At 54.7% G+C, this 23,052-nt stretch overlaps 1 non-coding gene across 1 annotated transcript; it reads left to right on the forward strand.

Annotated features, from left to right (window-relative positions):
* Positions 1-8,123: 8,123 nt before the first annotated feature.
* TRNAS-GGA (transfer RNA serine (anticodon GGA)) lies at positions 8,124-8,195 on the forward strand. Its single transcript has one exon. It is a non-coding gene; the product is annotated as a tRNA-Ser (tRNA).
* The last annotated feature ends 14,857 nt before the right edge of the window (positions 8,196-23,052 follow it).

The following is a 23,052-nucleotide window of genomic DNA, read 5'->3' on the forward strand; positions in this document are numbered from 1 at the left end:
CACACAGTCCCAGCTGGCCAAGGCAGACTTGGAAGCAGCTGGAAACCACACTGTGAGTAACCATGGTCTGTTTTGGCCACAACTCCCAAGAGGGCATTTCCCCCGCCCCAACATGGCCTGCTCGTGGGCTTCCAAACCATCCACTTGGAAGCCCCCCACCACCAGCATCTAATGAAATGCACCCCCCCTTCCCGAGCACGGCCCCACCTTCACCAACTGGAGCAGCCCCTGGTCCAGGCCACACGCAGCTGGGGGCGCGCCACTCCGGCTGGTGTGCTATGAGATGCCGGGAAATGGTCTGCAAAGCTCTGATATTTATTACTTTCCAAATTTATCACAGCTCAGTCTTCCAACACAGAAAAATATGGTTTTAATTTTGTCATCAGTGCCTCCCAAAACCTCTGTCCGTGGGTCCTCAACAACAGGCCCCTCTCAGTGGGCAGGGCCTGAGGCCCAAGGCTGGGCTCAGACAGGTTGCCGAGCCTTCCTGCCCAGCCCGGCTGCTTCTGGGGACAGCACTGGCCTCGCCTGATCTTACTGGGCATCAGCAGAACCCACACAGCCCCCGCGGTTCTTTCCCAGATGTCTGCAGGCTGGCTGAAGCTTCCCTGGTGTGCTTTCCCTGGAGGGCAGGGATCTAGCAGGAGACAGAGCTGCGATAAGGAGAGTTCTTGGACACCTGGTGTGCGCCAGCATCACTAGTACAGGACAAGCCCTGACACGGCCACGAGCCAGGCCTTGGAGGGGAGACGAGAGGACCAGCTGTTCTCAGGTCTCAGTGCAGAGGGGTGGGCCCCCGGCTGGTCCCAAGTCAGGTCGAGCCGACAGGTCCCAAGAGGCTCATCCAGCTTCCTTTTCTTTCTTGTTCTACATCTGTGTCTCTCTGTCTGCATCTCTCACCTGGGTCTGTCTCTGTTTCTCTGTCTCTCTCCCTCTCCCCTTCCGGCTCAGTGCCTTGTCTCCTCCCCACCCCCATCATCTTCAGGTTCATCTCGGTGCCCAGAGGCACCTGGGGGCCTGCCATGGCGGGTCCCGCTGCATTGCTCAGCCCAGGCTGACGCAGCGCTCGCCCCTGGTCCTCACACCAGGGAGCTCTTCTTCTGCCTCCCAGGCATGCCTGCCCTGGGGAACTGTGGAGCCTCTTCTCCACATTCCTGCCTCCCCCCACAGCTTGGGGTTAGGAGCAGTTGCTCCCCCTTCTGCTGTCTGTCCTAGAAGCTTGTGGTCTATCTGGAAGCTTCTGAAAAGTTGAGGAGCCTCTTTTTGCCCTTTCCCTTCACCTCCCCAGAGTGAGTGGAGCTTTCCTCCCTATCACTGTGACTGGGGTCACTCAGCTCCAGACTTCTCTCCCCCAGAATGAGAGAATCAGAGGTTGAGCCACTCACAGGGTCCTGGGGTGCTCCCTGCCATCAGGTTTCCAGCCCAAACCCAAATCATCAGTTCTGAGGTAGGGAAGCCCTCTCTCACTGCTCCCCAGTTGACTTCCTACTCCACTCTGGACTGCTGAGACTGATGACCTTGGGCACCTGTCACCACTCCCATACTCCTCTCCAGAGCAACTAGGATCATAGATTGAGGGTCCTGGGGAGGGGCCAAGGGCTGGAGGAGGACATCCCCATCCATAGTGGGGGCTGCTAACAGAGTGGTCCAGCGGGGGACATATAAGCAGTGAAGAGGGGCAGTACAGAGCGCAGTGGGGTCTGCAGTAGCCCTTTCCCCAACTACACAGGCTGTCTCTTCTCTCACAGTGCGGTTAGATCCTCCATTTTTTCGAGAGAAACTTCAAACCTGGATTTTTTTTTATAGCAAAATGCTGGGTGGGACATAATCAAAAATTTTTTGAGAAGCACACTGTAAGTGAAATCAAATACCTCGACTGGACAAATTTGACCTGCACACCACATTTATGACCTACCTCTGTTTGGTACCCCCTAACACCCATCCCCTAACCTCTAGACCACCCTGAGGATTGGCAGGAAGGCTCCTCACATATCCCACACTCTTCCTTTGCCCCACCTGGGCCACCTGCCCTGTGCCCCAGAGCCATCGAGGTACTCAGATGCTCCCCATGCAGGGACCAGCGCAGCCTGCAGCCTCCAGGCTGCTCAGCCTGCCCTTGGCCTGCAGACCCCTGGGCTGCTCTTACTGCCTCTCACCCAGCATGGCCAACCACAAACTAATCCAAGGCAGCAGGATGGTCCAGGCCACAGGGGGTCCCTGGAGGGCTAGGCTGCTGATGACATACTTGCTTGGGTTTCTTTCCCCTTCTTTGCTGCCACCAAAGAGGATGTTTAAACACACAGCTACTTTCTGTGTCCACTCAGGCAACCAGGTCTGAGCGCCTGCCAGGGGCTGAATCCCACAGCACCTGAAGATGGTCCTGCCGAGCACGGCTGGCCCCAGTGAGGCCTACCCCTCAGGTGGTAAGAAGCGATGTGTCTGGGTCAGTTACCAGCTTTGCTGAGCTAAGGCTGAGTGGCAAGGGCAAGTGACTAAGCTCAACTGACCTTCATCTTCATCCATAAAACTCATGCTAGATAAAAAGACACAAAATTAAATACCATACTTAAATTTCATCCCAACTTCCTAACCTGCAGAAACCCTGGAATAATAATAACAGTTAGCATGTGTTGGTCCCTGCTGTGTGTGAGGTGCTGATGTGTGACTATAAATGTCTCGTCTAACCCTCGCAACTGCCCTATCAGGCTTTATCATCACCCCTCCCTACCCCCATTTCCCTTTTCCAGTTGGAATTCCCAGCTCCAGAGAAGCTGGCTATTTGTCCCTGGAAAGGCTCACATTTGAAAGTTTAGTTTGTCTTAATGTTGAGTCTAAAAATACCCAGGTAGGATTCGGGACCACCCGTCCTGGCTTCAGTGATCAGCCTCCATCCCTTCCAGACCCCTTGTCCTAGGAGTGAGCCCCTCCCTGAGAGCCTACCATTGGTCCCGGGGTCCAACATGTGTGAGTTCAGCTGCCTGAGCTCCCCATCGGGGTGGTTGGCCTCAGCTCTCGGCACGGACCTGTGACCTTCTACCACCTGCCCCCAACCACCCGGCTGATACTTCCTGCTTGTACAACACAGGCCTTGACCGTGGAACACTGCCCAGCCAACTCTTATTCATCCTCCAGAACACAGTTCAGACAAATCTTCCACGAAGCTGTGCCTGGCAGCTCCCCCAACCCCCAGCCGAAGTGAACCCCTCCTCTGGGCCCTCTGGCACCCGCCCTTGCCTTGTTAGGGCGTTCTCCCTGCTGCACGAGTTCCCAATACAGAGAGTACAAAATTAGCAGAGGCCGAGCGGCCCCTCCAGGTGTGGCCTGGGGGTCCCAGCAGTGTTCCCAGGGCCCCTGTTCTTACTGTTTGCCACTGCCGAGAAAACCACACCCTGCCAGGCGGCCTCGAGGCCCCCAAACCTGGGAGGACAGAGGCCCGGGTGTGCTGCTCCAGAGAAGCCCCTGGCCTTCAGGCTCCCTGTTGCTCCTCCTGGGTGGACCGGGCACCTTCCCTTTCTCTGACTTTATTTCATACACGCTCCAGATGCCTTTCAGCGGGGACTGTCTGCCCCTTCTTCAGGGCTGAGAAGGGCTGAGGGGACCAGGAACCCCAGGCTGCTCCACGTGTGACATCCTGTGGTATTATCAGCACAGGAGGCAGCGAGGTGTGGACGGCTTGCCAGCTAGGACCGGAGTCAGATTACCATCGAAGCGATGCCAGAGATGGGCACCCACTCAAAACTGTAAAAATATGTGTTTCTGCTGTTGGAAGTGTTTCCAGGAAGGGGGGTGGGGGGAGGGGCCGCTCAGTGGCATAGCTCCCCCTGCTGGTCACGATGAAGATGACGCTCCAACTTCGCCACGGAGAGACGAGCGGTGCACGCATACGCCGCTTCCCGCACTCTGTCTCACACACACTGAGGCCCCTCCTGAGCACCCGTGTGCCCACTGGCACCACAAACCAACCAGTCACAGAGCCAACAAGTCTATAAGCACCGGCTGCATGCAGACACTGCCCCAGACTCACCATGTCTTCAGTTTGCTATGGAGTCCCCGGGCCCTCCTCCAGGGACCCCGCCCCACAGAACTGGCCCTCAGCCTCTTCCTTCAGGCCAGCATGCCTCACAGAAGGAGGGCCTGGGGCCCGACTAGTCACCCTGTCTCCGCGTGCTCCTGCACTGCCCCCCACGCTCCACAGGCGTCCGCTGCCTCCTCCCAAGCCTGGAGGGCTCCACTGTGGCAACTAAAGCCTTGGGTCCTGAGACCAGCCTGCTTACCGGCTTCCTGCTCCCACTCATCCACCCTCCACTCAAAGCACAGCCCTGCTTCCTGAGAGCACCTCCTACCCACAACCTCACAGACACCCCTCGCCTGCCAGGCACCCCACGCCTTCCACCTCGCCCGCCAGGCATGCCTACTGGATGTGCCCCACACAGCCCCCAGCCCTCCTGCCCACAGACAGGCTTACACCGTTTCTCTTCCCCACTCTGTGCCATGTGCGACCCCCCTCCTCTCACCTTTCTGCATAAGACGCCCGCTCCCAGAAGTCCTTTTCCCTGACACCCTCTCTCATGCCCAGTCTCTCCCCTGAGCTCAGCACTCTGCGGAGAAAGGGGGAACATGGGGCAGCATGAAGGTCCCAGGCCCTGGTGCCCAGTTTCCCAGGAGGAGACTTTCAAAGGCATTGCTTTCAGAGGGCAGTGGTTGGCCGCCGGGGCCCCGCATCCTGGTGGTGAGCTGGGCAGTCAGCAGGACCATTGTTCAGGCCTCGGCTGCTGGAGCCCCTTTCCCATTTGTAGAGGCAGTGGGAAAACGAGACCTTGAACCCAGAGGCCCAGGGGCCCGTTTGAGCAGTTCTCCTCAAGCAGAAGTTTCCCACATCGCTTTCCAGCTGGGGCGTTGTACCAAGCCCCCCGCCTCCCCAGCAACGCCTGCCTCCAGCCTGCTTGGCCTTGGCACTGGGTCCATCAGAGCAGGGAGGGCTTGGAAGAGGTGGGTAGGTGGGAAGGTCTAGCGGGCTGGCCGGGCTCCTGGATGGTGGTGGTCCTTTCTGTGAAGATCCTTCTGGCCCCCAGACCACCTCTTCCCACCACCAAGAGATACCTCAGCCTGCATGGGGCTCGAGGGGTGCACAGAGCGAAAGTCCACATTACTGGGTCCCTTCCAAGCCACTGTGTGACCCCAGTCAAGCGAGGGGACCTTTCCTGCTCTGTCTCCTCACGCTCTCCCCACTAAAGCAAGCTGCAGGGCCCAGGTGGAGATTCAGAGAGGAGTCTCGCGTACAGGCCCCAGAGCAGCACCTGGCACCAGCGAGCGCCCCTTCTCAGATATTTGCTTGCCCAAATCTGAGCATCTTCAGCACTCAGAGACCCCCACACCCGGATGGAATGGGCTGCTCTCTCGCTTTCCCCTCTGGGGGCTCTGTTCCGGCTACACTGGGCAGGCTGCGTCCTCAGCCCTTGCAATGCCCACTGCCCTTGGCCTGCAAGACTAGACACTGGCCCTCTGTGTCCCCACTCTGAGCCCACTTCTTTGCTCCAGTCCCCGCATCCCACTTGGCCACCCGGGACTTCCAGCCCTCGCTGTTCCTCTGACAGGTTTGCTTCCAGCCCCAAGGTCTCACCTCTACACACCCAGCCCCTCAGCAGGGCCAGGTTGCCTCAGCAACAGCTTGGCAGAGGGCAAGGTGGGGGCCTTTGACACACAGATGCCTAAGGAGAGGGGATCCAGAAAGTACTAGCAACTCAGCCTTCTTGTCCCCTGGCCCTTTTGGAGAAACGCTTCCTCCCTGCTGTCTCGGGACCCATCTCCCATAGCTGTTTCCCATTCAAGCTGTAGCCTAGCCATCCCAATGGGTCCTTGGGCTCCCTGAGTCCTTGATTACATGGAGGCCTGGCTGCTGTGGTCCTTGGAGGCTCAGGATCCAGGTGCCGAGAGCTCAGGGCCACCTGCTGAAGTTTTCTCTGAAACGGTTCCTCCCATCAGGCCTGCCACATGGGTGGCTGTTCACAAGAGCATAGCCAGGCTATTCCTGCCTGGCTGGTCCCAGGACCTCTGAGCCCACCCCACCTAGCCAGAATCAGGAGGCCCTGCGAGAGGCTAGAAAACTGTGCTCCTCCCAGGTCACCTGTCACCCTGGGAAGTACCACCTGTGAGTGCCTGGCGCGCAGTGGTGCTCATCAAATGCTGGGAAGTGTGCGCCGACGTGAGGTCAAGTGGAGGAGTGCAACCTCCCTTGCTGGCTCGAGTCCCATCCGTGCCACGCCCACACGCGCGCCTGCCTCATCTAAAGTGGAGGAGGGGATTGCGTCCGGACAACGGGAAGGTTTCTCCCCTGTCCATGGCCAAGTGGACCGATGGCACAGCTGCGATCCAGGGCATCCCTGACTAGTTTCCAGGCTCTTGTCATGCTCCCCTCCTCCCCAGGAAGAAAACCCCTGAACGTTCTCACTTCTTTCGAGACAGATCAATCTGAAGAGAGCTGGCTTGCATCCAAGATAAGGCCTGTTTTTTTCTACACCTCTTTTGGAAGAGGGAACAAATTATTTTCCTTATTTTCAATGGGTTGCTTAGGATGGGCTCTGGGGCACACGTTCCAAGGCACCTGTCGCTAAATCCCAGGGCTGGGAGGGGATAGTGAAACTGCCAACTGCCGTGGGCTTTGGGGTTAAAGAGAGAAGGAACCACTCAGGTTCTCTGTAGTCCAGCAGCAGCATCTTTCGGGAGATATGTCAGGGATGCCCTGAATGTGCACGCTGCAATGATGAGGCTGAAGGGCAGGTCTCCACTCAGCCAGGAGACCCTCTCTTGGGCCCATAAGAAATGCACCGTAGGTCAAACCCACAGTGGGTAGAAGCAGAAGTGAGGTTTGAACCTAAGGTTGTCTGGTTTCAGATATGCACTTATGAACCACTTTAGTGCACAGCCAGACGGTGCTCCCCCGGGCATCCGTCTGGCAGGCATGGGTACGGAGGCTGTGCTGGGCCGGCATGTTCTCATCCTGGCCACCTACAATGGACCGTTGATGTTCATGTCACAGCTCTAAAATATTATCACTGGAGGCCATGAGATTTCAGAAATAACTTCCTTTCCAGAGCCACGTTGCTGTCTATAATTAGCACAAGTTTCCATAAGCAACAAGAAGAGGTGGGAACAGCTGCCCCACAAGCTAGGTTTGTTAATGTAAGGCATTCCTGGGGCTTCTGTGCAGTCCAGGCTGTGCTCTTCCATCCCTCCCTGCTTCCCTGACCCCTGCCCTCAGCAGCCACTAGGCCCTCATTAAGGGATTAGCAACCTCAGCTGTGCAATGCCTTGGCCATGGACACAAGAAATGCTGGGCTTTCTGCTTTGGCCCTACTGCCCCTTATCAGCAGTCCCCGAGCCATGTTTGTGCTGGAGAAATCATAGCAGGGCTTGGGCGGAAATTATGGACAATTGGTGTCACACACTAATTAAGGACTCCAGGGTCAAGCATCAAGGAGGGGACCAGACTTCAACCTCAGTCCCTCTGCTAATGGGATGTTGAAAAACACAGCTGGGGCTTCAGACTAAGAAAGCCCACTTTGCCAAGTGAGAGAGATAAAAAGGTGATGCAGCCTGCTGTGTCTCAGGAAAGATGACAGGTCTTCCTTCACCAAGTCCAGAAGCCGGGTTCTCCTACCTGGACCCCATGCCTGGGTCACAAAGGGCGCTGCTGCCAGAGCCTAGCCACACACTGCAAACACCACCACCATCAGCGGCCCTCTGCTTTCAGAGCGGGGAGACTGGAGCGGCCCTGAGGGATATTCTCATGTTGATCTCAACACATTTATGACCTAATAGGATACTTGGCAGAGAAGGCAATGCAACCCACTCCAGCGTTCTTGCCTGGAGAATCCCAGGGATGGGGGAGCCTGGTGGGCTGCCATCTATGGGGTCGCACAGAGTCGAACACGACTGAAGCGACTTAGCAGCAGCAGCAGGAGAAGGATACTTAGGATAATTCTGAGGGTCTATATCGCTATCATTAAAAACAAAACAGATTAAAATTCAAGGACAATTCTGAATAATGGGAACTAGCCAAACAAGCAGGGGAAAAAATAAAAATGTAATCCTAAATGGCTTCTTTTTTTGTTTATTTCCCAGACTCTCTGGTGGCTCAGAGGTCAAAGCGTCTGCCTGGAATGCAGGAGATCCAGGTTCGATCCCTGGGTTGGGAAGATCCCTTGGAGAAGGAAATGGCAACCCACTCCAGTACTCTTGCCTGGAGAATCCCATGGAGGGAGGAGCCTGGTAGGCTACAGTCAGTCCATGGGGTCGCAAAGAGTCGGACACGACTGAGCGACTTCACTTTCACTTTCAGCCCCCTAGGCCATGAGCAACTCCAGCAATATGATCTTCCTCTGCTCCTATAGCCAAGAAGGGGAGGTGAAAGGTGAAAGCCTGGGGCCAAGTCAGTTGCTGAGCACATATCCTTGCACGAGGGGTGAATAATACACCCAGCTATCAGTCATATCTCCTTCTGCCTCCCAAACTCACTCAGTCCTTCTTGTGACAGGGGGCCCTTGCTCGAGCCTCCTCCCAGCTCCCAGCCCTTGCTCTCCATCTTTCTCTTTTCTTGCTCCAGATCCCAGCTGAGGACAAATGGACAGAAGACTCCTTTGCTGATTGCAAAACAAAGGCTATAAATATGAGACCACTAAAGTTAAGACCTGGCAATATCAGCCTAGATGAGAGAGCTGGCATGAGCTCCTGCACAGAAGGTATTCATATGTTCAGGAAATAGCTCTAAAGCATCCCATGGACCCAGAAAATGTCCACAAGAGCATAAGCAAGGATGAGCCAAGTTGCTCACTTCCAGGACAAGATAGCACGGGAAAGGGTCCAGCTCGGAGCCCCTGCCCCACCCACTGTCCTCTGGTCAGGACTCCCAGCGGGGGCACTTCCATTTTGGAGAATGGTCAGCCCTGGCCCAAGACTATCCCCGCTCTATGCAGCCATGTGTCCGGCCTGCATCTACTGGGCCGGGATATTCTCCAGCCTCTTTCTAGACCCCTGTAGGAGAGAAAGTGTTCAGGTTAGGCCTGCCTGTGGCTGGTGTTGCTTATGTGTCAGGGCAGACGCGCTGTGGCACAGTCCAGTGATTCTTGAGGAAACCTGCTGAGCCCCTTCCTCTTCCTCCTGCCTGTTCTCAAGCCCCACTTTTGCTGAACATGTTACTCAACTTCTTTATCATCCAATTCAGCTTCCTCTGATAGAAGGGATCTCACTTTTATTGAACACCTACTATTTTCAGCCAGTTAAGGCCTGCAGGTTGAATTCAACCCGCTGTCTGTCAGTAAAGTTTTATTGGAACACAACCAGGTCCATGTTTTGTCTTTGGGCTCTTTCAGGCTACAACATCAGATTTAAGTATTTACAACAGAGACCGTATGGCCTGCAAAGCCCAAAATATTTACTGCTGCTGCGAAGTCACTTCAGTCGTATCCGACTCTGCGCGACCCCATAGACGGCAGCCCACCAGGCTCCGCCGTCCCTGGGATTCTCCAGCCAAGAACACTGGAGTGGGTTGCCATTTCCTTTTCCAGTGCATGAAAGTGAAAGGTGAAAGTGAAGTTGCTCAGTCGTGTCCAACTCTTAGCGACCCCATGGACTGCAGCCTACCAGGCTCCTCCGTCCATGGGAGTTTCCAGGCAAGAGTACTGGAGTGGGGTGCCATTGCTATCTGACTCTTTACAGAGAAATTTTGCCAACTTTTGTTCCAGGAAGTTTACAATAACGCTTTTGTTGTATCTTCATAGTCACCCTGAACACTAGACCCTGATTTCTATTTGGAGAGAAGCCTCTGAAGCCTGGCAAAGTCAAGTAAAACCCACAGTTAGTAAGGAGGGGACACAAGCCTCAATCCACCACACTCTTGGCACTTGGCTTTATTTTGTGTCTTTGGTAGAACGAGCTGAGGGTGAACAGCTGCCTTGGTCTTGTTTGGGCAGCTAGAACTATGGCTCTCAAACCAGCAAGATGTCTGGTAGCAGACTTCAGCTTTTCTCCATGGAAATCCTAATTAAAAGAAAAAGATAAATGACCTCCTAATTATCTCCCAAGATGCCCAAATTAATCACCCAAATGACAAAGCCCCTCCTTTTACCCATGGGCTTGTGACATAAAAGTCAGTCAATCAATTAGCCCCTTTCCTTTTCCCTCTGATCCAGATATTAGGCATTTGGACCCCAAACTAATTGGGTAAGGCTAGGCCACATGCCCCTCAAAATCTTCTCCGGGAAAATCAGAGGATTCCCCATGGGCCACGAGACTCAGCCTGAGGAAGTTGATGGAGAAAGGGCCTTAAGGGTATCCAGAACCTTTCAGTTCAGTTCAGTCACTCAGTCGTGTCCGACTCTTTGCAACCCCATGAATCGCAGCATGCCAGGCCTCCCTGTCCATCACCAACTCCTGGAGTTCACTCAGAGTCGCGTCCATCGAGTCAGTGATGCCATCTAGCCATCTCATCCTCGGTTGTCCCCTTCTCCTGCCCCCAGTCCCTCCCAGCATCAAAGTCTTCTCCAATGAGTCAACTCTTCACACGAGGTGGCCAAAGTACTGGAATTTCAGCTTTAGCATCATTCCTTCCGAAGAAATCCCAGGGCTGATCTCCTTTAGAATGGACTGGTTGGATCTCCTTGAAGTCTAAGGGACTCTCAAGAGTCTTCTCCAACACCACAGTTCAAACACATCAATTCTTCGGCACTCAGCCTTCTTCACAGTCCAACTCTCACATCCATATATGACTACTGGAAAAACCATAGCCTTGACTAGACGGACCTTAGTCGGCAAAGTAATGTCTCTGCTTTTGAATATGCTATCTAGGTTGGTCATAACTTTCCTTCCAAGGAGTAAGCGTCTTTTAATTTCATGGCTGCAATCGCCATCTGCAGTGATTTTGGAGCCCCAAAAAATAAAGTCTGACACTGTTTCCACTGTTTCCCCATCTATTTCCCGTGAAGTGATGGGACCGGATGCCATGATCTTCATTTTCTGAATGTTGAGCTTTAAGCCAATTTTTTCACTCTCCTCTTTCACTTTCATCAAGAGGCTTTTTAGTTCCTCTTCACTTTCTGCCATAAGGGTGGTGTCATCTGCATTTCTGAGGTTATTGATATTTCTCCCGGCAGTCTTGATTGCAGCTTGCGACCTTATCTAATCACCAGGGTTCCCCAGAAAACATATGAACTGGCACTAGGCTGCCTCTCACTGTCTCTGTTGGCTGCCAAGCCTCGGAATGCCCTTTCATGCTTGGAGAACTGCCCTTGGCCTGAGGCTCAGGGGACACAGGGCACAACATTGCTGTCGAAGCTGAGCCATGCACGCACAGCCCTTCAGCCTGTCTTCTCCTGTGCCCAGCAGGCCATGCCCTGCACTCCTCCAGCCAGCAGTGAGAAGGGGCAGAGGCGCAGCAGGGCAGTGGGGCCAGCATGGCGGCAGCAGCAGCCTGGGCCCACACCCTCCCAACTGACCTCGGCAGCCACACCCGCCTTGATTCCTACCTGTTCTCCGAGCCCATGCACCAGGCTTCTTTGGCCCTGGCCTGATCTCTTCCAATAAATTCAACTTCTGCTGAAGCTGACTCAGGTCTGCAAAGAAACAGCTTCAAGAGATTAGATGTCCCTCCAAAGCAACACTAATAGTAACAGGTGGATCTGGGACTCAGTCCCCCAGCTTCTCTGGACTGAATAGGCCATGCCTTTCCTCTGGCCCACACTGCCTCACAAGGGGTCACACGGCTTATTTTAGAACCGTAGGAACCGGCCACCACCCAGATAAGGTTGGGACTGTCTCACGTCCCTCCTCGCTCAGCTCCCAGCCAAGGCCTCCCTAACAAGGCTTTTCAGGTCCAGGGCAGCCTCCTGACCTAACTCCTGACTTCTTAGGAAACACAGTTAAATTTCTGGAGTACCAGGTAGGTTCCAGAAATGAAAATGGAATTTTTAATCATGTTTGGAATGATGAAAGGAGGGATGGGCTTGGAAAGTACCAGTTAGCTTCAAGATGGGCAGCCTCACCCATGGGCAACAGTCGCGGAGGAGATGAGTAGGGGGTCGGATTCCTGGAGGGCCTGAGACCAGGACAAAGCATGGAGAAAGCGAGCCTGCGGCGGCTTGCTGTCGTCCTAGAGCAGCATGAACAGGGCTTGGCCACGGGGTGGGTGGTGCAGGTCGGGAGCTGAGAGCGACCTGGGCAGAGGCCGCAGTGGCTGCTTGAGACAGTGCCTCTTGCTTGCACCCCAGCAGGGCCCCTGTGCACCAGGAGCCCAGGACTTCAGACACTTTTTTTAAACCCTCTGAGCCTAAGTTGTGTGGACTGGACAGGTCTGGACCTTATATCATTCCTCTTGCTCTTGTCCAGACACTGTGGTGGGGGGAAGGACGGCATTCCGGCTTCTAAGTTTGGGAACCCACGGAACTGATTTTGCTGTCCAAGGCCAGGCATCTGGGTCTATTGGCTTTTGACTACGTTCACTTGGGGTGCTCCCCCAAAAGATGAGCGTGACACCTCCACGCTGAGTACTTCACATAGTTACGTGATGGATTAGACAGATATATTTGCTGGTCTTCTAACCACCTCATTTTTATATCACAAAAGTGAAAACAAATAGGCTTTTTAAAATGAATTCCTTTAACTTATCTTTGCAGAGAAACTTAACAAATGATCACACTTCCTCAGGCCTCCAAGTTGCCTTCAAATTTCTGTTGGAAACTTGAAAGGGGACTCGTGACGTCCTTGTCAGCCTGACCTGATTAACTCAACATTTTATTTAAATTGCAGTTAGCGCCTGCCTCCAATTACTCGGCTCTGGGCAGAGAGCAGAGTTCTGAATAAATGCTCGGCCCCGTTTTTGCACACCATTACCCCAGGCGAAGGCCCGGCAGAGGAGGCGTCATCTGTCTTCATCAAGCCTGTGCTCCCGTGCTCTGACAGCGGCTGCTCAGGCGGTGACGAGGACGGTTAGCACTGGGAGGCCGAGATGCTAACGACAGCCTCCGAGGTGGCCAGGGAGCGATTTGTATTCATTACTGTTCGCCCCAATCACTGTCCCTAGGTTTATGCAGAGAACAAGGCTGCAAAGGCAAGGAGGTGGGGAGGTTAATGGCAGCAGTGATGCTGATGACGTGATGATGACAGGAGGTCGTGGCCACCGACGCCAATGCCGATGAGCCCTGTCCATTCAGGGGCACCTGCCGTGACCAGGTACCGCGGCCGTCGTGTGGTCCAGTTCTTCCCAGGCCGCACCCACACCAACTCGGTGGGACTAGCTTCTTGGGTTCTCCTTCCATTTTATAGCCAAGGAAATGAAGAAGGGTACATGAGCACTTCCCCGGACAAATTCAGCCGCATGTCTCAGCTTGGAAGCCCAGCTGAAACGGCTTCAAAGCCTTGAGCCCTTGACCCTGCCCCTCATCTCCTGCCAGAAAGTGGCCCCTGGGCCAGTGGCGCTGCTTTCTGCCGTCACAGAGAAGCAGGGGTGCTTGGTGACTCTGGTCACAAGCTGTCCCCTCAACCAACCGTTAGTTACTTGATTCAAACAAAGCTAATTGCTTAGTGTATTCAGTGTAGTTAGGGTGTGTGTGTGTGTGTGTGTGTGTCGCTGCATTTAGAGCTTGAACACTGGGAAGACTGTGGAATGAGTGAAAAATGTCATGATTCCTGGGAGCAACACAGGTTGGAGGCAGAGCTCTGCTTTCAACACCGTGACCTTGGGCAACTCACCCCCTGACTAACACCTGCCTCAGAGCCATGCCCAGGAACAAAGCCCCGGGGCTCAACTCTACCACCGAGGGCGTGAAGAGCTTTCTCTAATCTTCCAGGCAAGAGGAGCTAAGCTTCCCATCAGCTTCAGAGCACCGCTGGCCCCACCTCCTATCTCTGCCCACTCTCTCCTCTCCTAAGCCATTTCCACTGACCTAGTTGTACCTTCCTTACACATCATCTAGGCCACTGCTCCTGAAGCAGTCTTGCCGAAATGCAGGCCGTGTCATCTCCCTGCAGAAAGTCGTTTAAGAGCTCTTGTCTCCAACCGAGCAGAGCGAAGCCTCTCAGGGCATGGGGCAAGGCAACTTACCTCTGCCCTTATTTCGCCCCTGGCCTCCTTTTGCTACTTCAGTCGCACTGAACCACTGGAAACTCCACAAACCTGCCTGCTCCACCACCTGCACGCCTCAACACCAACTACTCCCTGGCTTGGAAGGATCTTATTGCTTTTATTTATCCATCAATTATCAGCCGATATCTAGGCGCTCTGTGCCTACCTCAACGCATCCACCACACCAACCCTAATACCATGCTTTCTGCCTGCTGCTTCCCGTGTCCACGTGTCTCTCAGCACCACCAGTCCAGAGGGGCCCAATACAGGAACTGAGACGCACGCACGTCTCACGTCTCGGCGCGTGCCTTCTCGGGGCTCCCGGCTCCCGGCTCGCCCTCGGCCGCCCTTGCATCATCGGCGCGTGCCTTCTCGGGGCTCCCGGCTCCCGGCTCACCCTCGGCCGCCCTGGCATCACATGCTGCCATGTGTTTGTTAGCAGGTTCACCTCAAAGCTGTATGAATGGCTTTGGAATTGCCTGTGCCCCCTTCTTCATCCTCAAAATAGTCACGGGATGCTTACCTCCCAGCTTCTGATTTCCTTTTAATAAAAAGACCCCCTCTGGAGAACCAGAACTGTAACAAAGAAGCAAATGAATGAAAAGAAAATAGAATCAAGTCTGAAACCCTTACCATGCTTCATTCAGGGAGAGATGTCCCAGGGTGTCCTCTCAGCCAAGTGACATCCAGTAAGCTGTCCATGACCATCATGACCAAGGCCATGACCTTGATCACCTTGCCAACCAATACTTGGTATACAGTTGCCTGGGAATGAGCCACAGAACCACCCCCTTCTCAGTGCAGAGGTAATTTCCAAGATCCATCAGAACCAGTTCCTGTAAGAAGGACCACTTCTGTATTATCCCCTAAATGGAGTCCAGTTTCTCAAGACATCCCTGGGGCACGGGGTCCTGGGAGGGACTACAACTCCACAGTCAGAAGGCTCCTTCAAAGTCTTGGCAGCCCCCTCCTCTGGCTGCCTCACTCCAGGAGGTACAGAGCCACCCAGACGAAGTGCCACCAGGAGACAGCTGCATCGGCTCCCTCCCTTTACCCCTGCTATGTGGGCAGAACCATCCGCTCAACCACTACACTGGATGGGTTCCGGGCCCTTTCCTTTTTATCTCAGGCTCTTCTAGGAACACCACCTCCGTGGGGTCTGAGCAGCTCCGAAGAGGTCCCATGCCCTCATTCGAGTGGTTCCACCTCTATGGATACAGCGAGCATGAGGAGCTGGCTTCTGGCAGCCCTGATTCACACTGAACCTTGTCTTCATCCCCCGGCCCCACCCAATCGGAATAGCAGAGCCTTGCTCCCCAGACCCTTTCACATCCTTGAACTCAAGCCACTGTAGATTTGGTGACATGCAATGGTCTTAGGGGCTGTGCTTATAGAAGGCACTGCCAGGGGCCCCTGCGCAGCTCATCCCTGACACTCCCCAGGGGGCCCTTCCCACCTCCCTCTACATCTCCAGCCCCACCTCCTCTGGCGCCAGACCTGCATTTCAATCCAGAAGTTCCAAGAGCAGTTCAAACTCACCATGTCCCAAACTGAACTCATTACTGGGTCTTCCAAACTCACTCGTGTTCCTTGCTCCAAAGAATGACATCACCACCACCCAGTCCCCTCGCCAGAAACCTGGGACTCATTTGAGATGCCTACCCCTCCAGTGAGTTCACATTTACCTAATTTTTCTCAGATCCAGCTGCCCGCTGCCCTTCCCGCTGCACTTCCCCTAACTCAGACTCTCACCATCTTTGGCCTGGATTATTCACGTACCAGCCTTCTAACTGGCTGAGTTCTAATCTGGATCCCTTCCAATTCACCCTCAACACAGTACTCAAGAGGCTGTTCCTAAATGTCCAACATGAACGTCAGTGGTTTCCCATACATTTCAAGGAGAGTAACCTTGCTAACCCGGCTTTGCGCCCGCTTCCCTAACGTGGTGCCTTTCTTCGCTTTCCTGCACTCTTAACTCTCTTTTTATTTCCCTATGACCCATTTTGTCCTCCACCCCCACCACTGAGCATGCTGTAGGAAAATGAGTGTCAAACTTAAGGGTGCCTCAAAAGCAACTGTAAGGATCTGTTGAAGCACAATGCAGGGGTCGCTGCCGTTCACGGTTTTTGATGAGTGAGTCTGGAGAGTATCTGAGAATTTGCATTTCCAACTTTAAATCTTCTTAATGATGATGCTGGTGGCCACATTTATAGAAGCACTGCCCCAGGGCTTCAGCGAACACTCAGAAAGGACTCAGTTCAGTTCAGTTCAGTTCAGTCACTCAGTCGTGTCCAATTCTTTGCAACCCCATGAATCGCAGCACGCCAGGCCTCCCTGTCTATCACCAACTCCCGGAGTTCACTCAGACTCACGTCCATTGAGTCCGTGATGCCATCTGGCCATCTCATCCTCTGTCGTCCCCTTCTCCTCCTGCCCCCAATCCCTCCCAGCATCAGAGTCTTTTCCAATGAGTCAACTTTTCGCATGAGGTGGCCAAAGTACTGGAGCTTCAGCTTTAGCATCATTCCTTCCAAAGAAATCCCAGGGCTGATCTCCTTCAGAATGGACTGGTTGGATCTCCTTGCAGTCAAAGGGACTCTCAAGAGTCTTCTCCAACACCACAATTCAAAAGCATCAATTCTTCGGTGCTCAGCTTTCTTCACAGTCCAACTCTCACATCCATACATGACCACAGGAAAAACCATAGCCTTGACTAGACGGACCTTAGTCGGCAATGTAATGTCTCTGCTTTTGAATAGGCTATCTAGGTTGGTCATAACTTTTCTTCCAAGGAGTAAGCATCTTTTAATTTCATGGCTGCAGTCACCATCTGCAGTGATTCAGCAAATGTCAGTTGAGCGAATGGGTTGCATACACGCTGACCAACTGAAGTTTTTCAGCCTATCTATCACGAGGACTCTACTGATCAGGTCTTATATGCATAAGTGATCTCGGGTGGAATTTCTGAATAGGTTAAAAGAGACTAACTGCATCCTGCCGTCTCCACACTCTGGAGGACCCATCTGAGTTTCTACGATTGGAGCCTCGCTGTGTGCCTGGAGAAGTCAATATCTTTCCCAGGCACAGGGATGGGAACTGGAGCGTCTAGGCCTGGGGTCTGTGACTGCATTCCCGTTACACCATTTGGAATTCTTTATAGACTGGAGCGCTTACAACAGCATCGTCAAAACACGTTTTTGTAATTTTCCAATAGCCCTGATTCCTGCTACCATGTCCTATTCCCATTTCCAGTCCACTGCCAAGCTTGGAGGACAAAAGCCAGCAAGCCTCAGAGCTCTCAAATGCTCACAGCAGTCCCTTCTCATGGAGGGAGTCTGGAGAATGGAAAACAGGATGTGAAAGACCCAGAAAATGCCAGACACGGTTCTTTAGTGAGCCAGCCTGTAACCAGACAAGCAGGAACTGTGCAGACACCATGCCTGCCAGATCAGTTTAAACAAGACCTCAGTGTCCAGAACAGCCATGCCAGCCACCAAGGCCCCCTGCTTCACTCATCCATCACATGCCCTGAGCCCCAGGCTGGTCCACTTTGACTGTGAAGCAGTCAACCTGACTGGAGGAACACCTGTTATCTCATTCCTCAGTTTACCTTGACTCCAGGCGCTGCCAACCGCTGGGACTTCACAGAGGTTGTGCGGCCGCAGCTGCTGTATCCATGGCAGCATGTCCCCTGGGCGCCACACAGCAGTCACTGTGGGAGCCCTTTCCCTGGCCTGAGACTTGGTGCTGAAGCCCGGGCAAAGGGCGCTTCCCAGGTGGAGCAGTGGTAAGAAGTCTGCCTGCCAGTGCAGAAGAAGCAAGATACGCAGGTTCAGTTCTTGTGTCGGGAGGATCCCCTGGAGGAGGAAAGGGCAATCCCCCCCCCACCCGCCCAGTATTCTTGCTTGGAGAATCCCCGTGGACAGAGGAGCCTGGGGGGCTACAAAGAGAGGTCACAAAGAGTCAGACATGACTGAGTGACTGAGAACCTGAGACAGCACTTGGGCAAGGGAAGCCCTCCCCAGGGGATTGTCTCAGTCCACTCTCCCTCCTCCGGGTAACTCCAGATGACTCCACCACAGAAGGATGCGTCGCCCCTGGGCTCCCTGCTTTTTCTTCCCTAATGCTTGGGAGTTCACTTTGCCTCAGGATGGCACCTGGATCACACACCAGTGCGTCTGGAACATCGTCATGGAGGGGATGAATGTAGGAGGTGAAGAAGGCTGCAGGCTTGCACCATTCCAACACCAGCTCTCCACATTGATGGGGTGCCTACAATTCAATTCATATCTGATGCCAACAGCCTGATGTCAGAGCAGACCCCACACGATAAGGACTTAGTCCCCCAGGACTTCCTCCGCTGTCGATGCCAGCCCCAAGTTGGCAGGCGTCCTTGGGCTACCCGCGCTTCTGCTCAGCAGGCCACACACTGGGGATTCTCATCAACCACTCCCCAGGCTTGATACTCTGCTAGAACAACACAGAGAACTTGGGGAAATCCTATGCTGACTAACACAGTTTACAGAGGCCACAAATGAACAACCTACAGAAGAGCATAGGACAAGATCGGGGTGGGGGTGCAGGGGCGCCGGGGGTCCCTCCCGACACCGCCGCATGCTCACCCGCCCACAGACCCTTCAGGCTGCCTTGGTTCAGGGTCTTCTCTCGGGGTTTCATCACGTGGAGAGATTGAGCAAATCACTGCCCAGCCCCCCATGCCCACCCTCCAGGGGTCAGAACCGGTAGGACTGAAAGTTCTCAACCTCTAATCTCTTGCTTGGTCTTTCTGATGGCCATCCACCCCCTCACCATCCTGAAACTGTCTTGAGGGCCCACCAGGGTGCCATGTGTCTCTGAGACATAATGTCAGGTACGGTCAAGATGCTCTTTACAAAAAACCAAAGACACTCCTATGCTCAGAAAATTCCAAAGGTTTTAGAGCTGTGTGCCAGGAATTGGGGGCAAAGTCCAAATGTATGTCCAAATTTATCTTACCTCAAGGCCCCAAAGACAAATGTAGCGGGGTTCCTTCCCTTGCAAGGTGACCTCCCAGGTCCTACCCACAGCCTGCACATTCCCACTCCTTGACCCCCTGACAAGGCCCATCCAAAGCAGAGGCAGGAGCCCCACTGTGGCTCACGGCTCAGACGCAGACTGCCCAGACTGCTGGGATGCTGGGGCAGGGCGCAGGCTGCAGAGGCAGGCAGGGGCCAGAGGGCCTGGGCCTTCAGGGCCTGGAGAGACACGCTAAGGCACCCCCACTTTAGATTCTAAGTGGCAAGCAGCCCCGGGAACAGAGGCGCTGCAAGTGCAGAAAGGCCTCTTTCCTGCTGCGTGGGGACCATTCCTTGTGGGAACACGGAGCATGGCTTCAGAGCAGGTTCCCACTGAAGCTCTCGTGAGTGGAACTGGGCAGCTGAAGCCTGAGAGACGTGATCCTGGAGGGGTCACCGACTAGGGAAACGCCCCCCTGTTCAGGCAGAGCGGTGGGGAACAGAGGGAAGGGATTGCAGTGTTTCAGTCAGAAAGCCAGGCATAGCTGGACAAACACTGTCGGGGGTGCGCAGGCAGAGGGCACGCCAGGTATCCAGCATGGGGCTCTGTGACAGGCCCTGGAGACACAGGAGTGGGAAAGGAAGGGTGGCAGCGGCAGCTTCCTTGCAGCCAGGCCGAGGATGAGGAAAAGCGATGCTGAGCCTGGGTGGACAGGGCCAGGGGAACAGAGACCCTCACACGGAGGCCTGAGCCGGGCTCTCACCCTCCCCCAGGGCAGCACGTGATGTTCTGTTGGCTGAGTGAGCCTGGGTGGCCCCCTCCCCGCCCTACCTATGCTGTCCCTTCCTGGGGTAAGGTGGCTTCGTCATCAGGTCTCTCGCAGGAGTTAGCCAGGCAGCGTGCCCTGCACACCTGGCTCAGAGGTGGGTGCAGATCAGGTGTCCCCTCCCCCTCCCCCAGCAGCACTTGCTCAGGCCGGGGCTGGGTCCTGGTCACCCCCCACATCCAGCCACCTTTGCTCATCTCAGGTAACTCAGGGGAAGCCTGGATTCCCTGACTAGGGGACTCCAGAGTCTTCAGAAACGCAGAGGGATCAGCCTGCCTCTCCCCCTGCCCCAGCCCCCACCCCCAAACTCCCCAAAAGCTCCTTCCCAGCTCCATCGCCTCTGAGCCCAGTCTGCCCGTGTGTGTGCCACTGGAAAGGGTCCTGCCTGGCTAGACTCAGGACTTCAGAACTGTATCAGGGGCTCGAGGGCAGCCCACATGGCAGGAACTAGCAGCTGTGGGAACAAGCTGGGCAACCCCAGGCCATGCCCATGGCTTCTTCCCCTTCAAGAAAGAGGCCATCAGTGTCCACTCGTTCTGCTCTGGGCTCCCAAGCCCTACAGTCACCCCCACCCCAGCAGACAGAGGACGAGCAAAGCCCTGATTACACAAGCCCCTCCGCCATCTGGCCTCAGTCTTCTCTTGGTCCGCGACCCCTGATGCACCCACAGCTTCCCTGCCCTGCCCCCAGCACAGCCCCCTCCACTGAGCCCGGGGCAGGACCAAGGTGGGCCCATAGCAAGGAATGAAGGCACTCCAGGTTTCCTTCTCCTCCCGGCTGTGTGGCCCTGGGCGGTTGCTGAACCTCTAAACCTCAGTGTCCTCACTGGACAGGTTATTTGTGAAGATCCAAGTCAGTATTGCATGAAAAGTGCTTTCACGGTGCAAATGAAGGCTTCCTTCCTCCCAGAAATTAACAAGTGCAGCGCTGGGAAATGGAATATTAAGCCCATCCTCAAATAGAATTCGGGTGGGTCTGGTGGCAGCAATTTCCAGATGAGGCTCATGTGTTGGCCACAGACTTCTGCCTGGGAGCGCAGCTGGGAGCGCGGCTGGGAGCGCAGATCTGACGCGCAGCAGTCAGGGCTCACCCGGCGCCGGCGCTGACCTGCGGCTGCGCAGGCAAGCAGCGCCACCTACTGGATGTAGCTGCCGCCGCGAATCGGTACGCAGTGTTACGGGGTGGGCGTCCTGTTGCGGCCTCCTATCCCACCTCTCTCACGCGTGACAGGCACACACACACCACAGCGAACACTTACCACAGCCCTTACCCACACCTGCACCCACACACAGATGTTTCCCAGCCTCCCCGCTGCTGGGTCTCGCCTTGGGCCTGGCCATCAGCAGCTGTAAAACAATGCTTCCTTTTTCTGTCCCAAAACGGATTCTGGGACTTGTGGGGACAGCCAAACTGTCTGAAAGGGAAATGGGGTGAGGTCACACTCGCTGCGGGCCTGGCGCTGCCAGGCTTCAGGCCATGACGTAGGTGTCACCATCACACAGAAAGGACGACCTGCCCAAGCCCGCCCGTCCAGGGAGGGGCTCCAAACCCGGGCCCTGAGCGGATGCCCGCTCCTCTGAGCTCCACAAACTACTGCATTTTGTAGAATGTTGCTGCGGAGCCTGTAACTTCCTTCTGGAACTAATGTTTTTATTTGTGCTTGGCCCAGCATTCTATTTTTGGTCCCAAGATGATTTTCTAAGTGACAACAGAACCCCAGTTCTCAATGCCCACTGCTAACCCTACCTTGTGCTCAGCCTCCTCCTGACAGTGGGGTGTGAGTGTGAGTGTGTACATGTATGTGGTTTGGGAAGAGTGTGTGTGTGTGGTTTGTGTACCTCTGACTGTGTGTACATATGTGTACATGCAGTATTGTGATAAGTGTGTGGTATGAGTGTGTGGAGGGTGGGGTGGGGTTTGTGGCACAAAGGCTGCAGTCAGAGACGGGTGGGGTCAAATTGGCCGTGGGTATCCCATCTCCTTTGTGTAATTCCTCTCCTTGAACAGAAGGTGCCCCTAGTGACTTGCTTCCAATGAAGAGAATATGGGAAAATGATGTGATGTCACTTCCAAAATTGTTACAAAAAAGACTCTGGGTTCCATCCTGAGTGCCCACTCTTGCTTTCTCGCTTACTTGTTCTGAAGGAAGCCAGCTGCCAGGCCCTGAGCTACCTTATGGAGAGGCCTATGTGACAAGGAACCTCTCAAGAAGGGCTTCAGCCAACAAACAGCATGTAAGTGAAGGGTGCCAGCATCACTGGGCAAGCTTGGAGGCAGGCCCGCCCCAGTCGAGCCTCGAGATGATACCACAGCCCCCAGCAACACGTGAATGAAGCCTGTGAGAGACCTCAGCCAGGGGCCAGCCAAGCCACACTTGGATTCCTGCCCCACACAACTGTGAGGTGATAAATGTTGTTTAAGTCACCAAATTTGGAGTAATTTGCTGTGCAGCCTTAGATAACTAACACCTGGACCTTTCTTTGCCTTTCTGAGTGCCAGTTTCCCTGCTATAAAATAGGCATTGGATCAGAGGACACGTTTAGCACAGTGCCTGGCACGAAGCAGAGACTCAACAAAAGTTTCCTTTTTCCTTTCCACACCGGAGCCTGGCTTGGTGTATCGCTCCCCCAAACAGCTTGAAGTGATGGAAAACCCTAAGTCAGACCCTGTTTGCAGGCTGGAGGCTGATGGAGAGCCCACCCCTTCCCAGCTGGCGGCCGGAGAGCAGATTGCCATCTCTGGACAATCAGGACCTGGCAGCCCAGCCACCCGGAGAGCAGATCTGATGGCGTCAGCATGGGCCTCCCTCCGCTGAGTGGGGCTGTGGGTCGCCTCCAGCCACAGACGCCCTTGACCTCTGCCCTTACTGGAGGGAGCAGGACCCTCTCCAGGATGAGGAGAGGGCCGGGGCTCCAGCACTCTGACGGCTGCTGGGAGTCCTCTGGACCAGGTGCTAACCCAATAGCGGGCTGACTGCCTTTCTCCCAGGGAGCCCAGGGATGCACTCAGTCACCACCCACAGCTGTGGGAGGTGCGCCTGTCCAGCTGCTGCTGCCCCAGCTGCACTCAGGCACCTCCAAGCCCCTCCGTCTGTCCTCCTGGCTAGAGTGGGAGTGGG

Source organism: Ovis aries, chromosome 25 (genome assembly GCF_016772045.2).
Source record: "Ovis aries strain OAR_USU_Benz2616 breed Rambouillet chromosome 25, ARS-UI_Ramb_v3.0, whole genome shotgun sequence".
Taxonomy (NCBI): domain Eukaryota; kingdom Metazoa; phylum Chordata; class Mammalia; order Artiodactyla; family Bovidae; genus Ovis; species Ovis aries.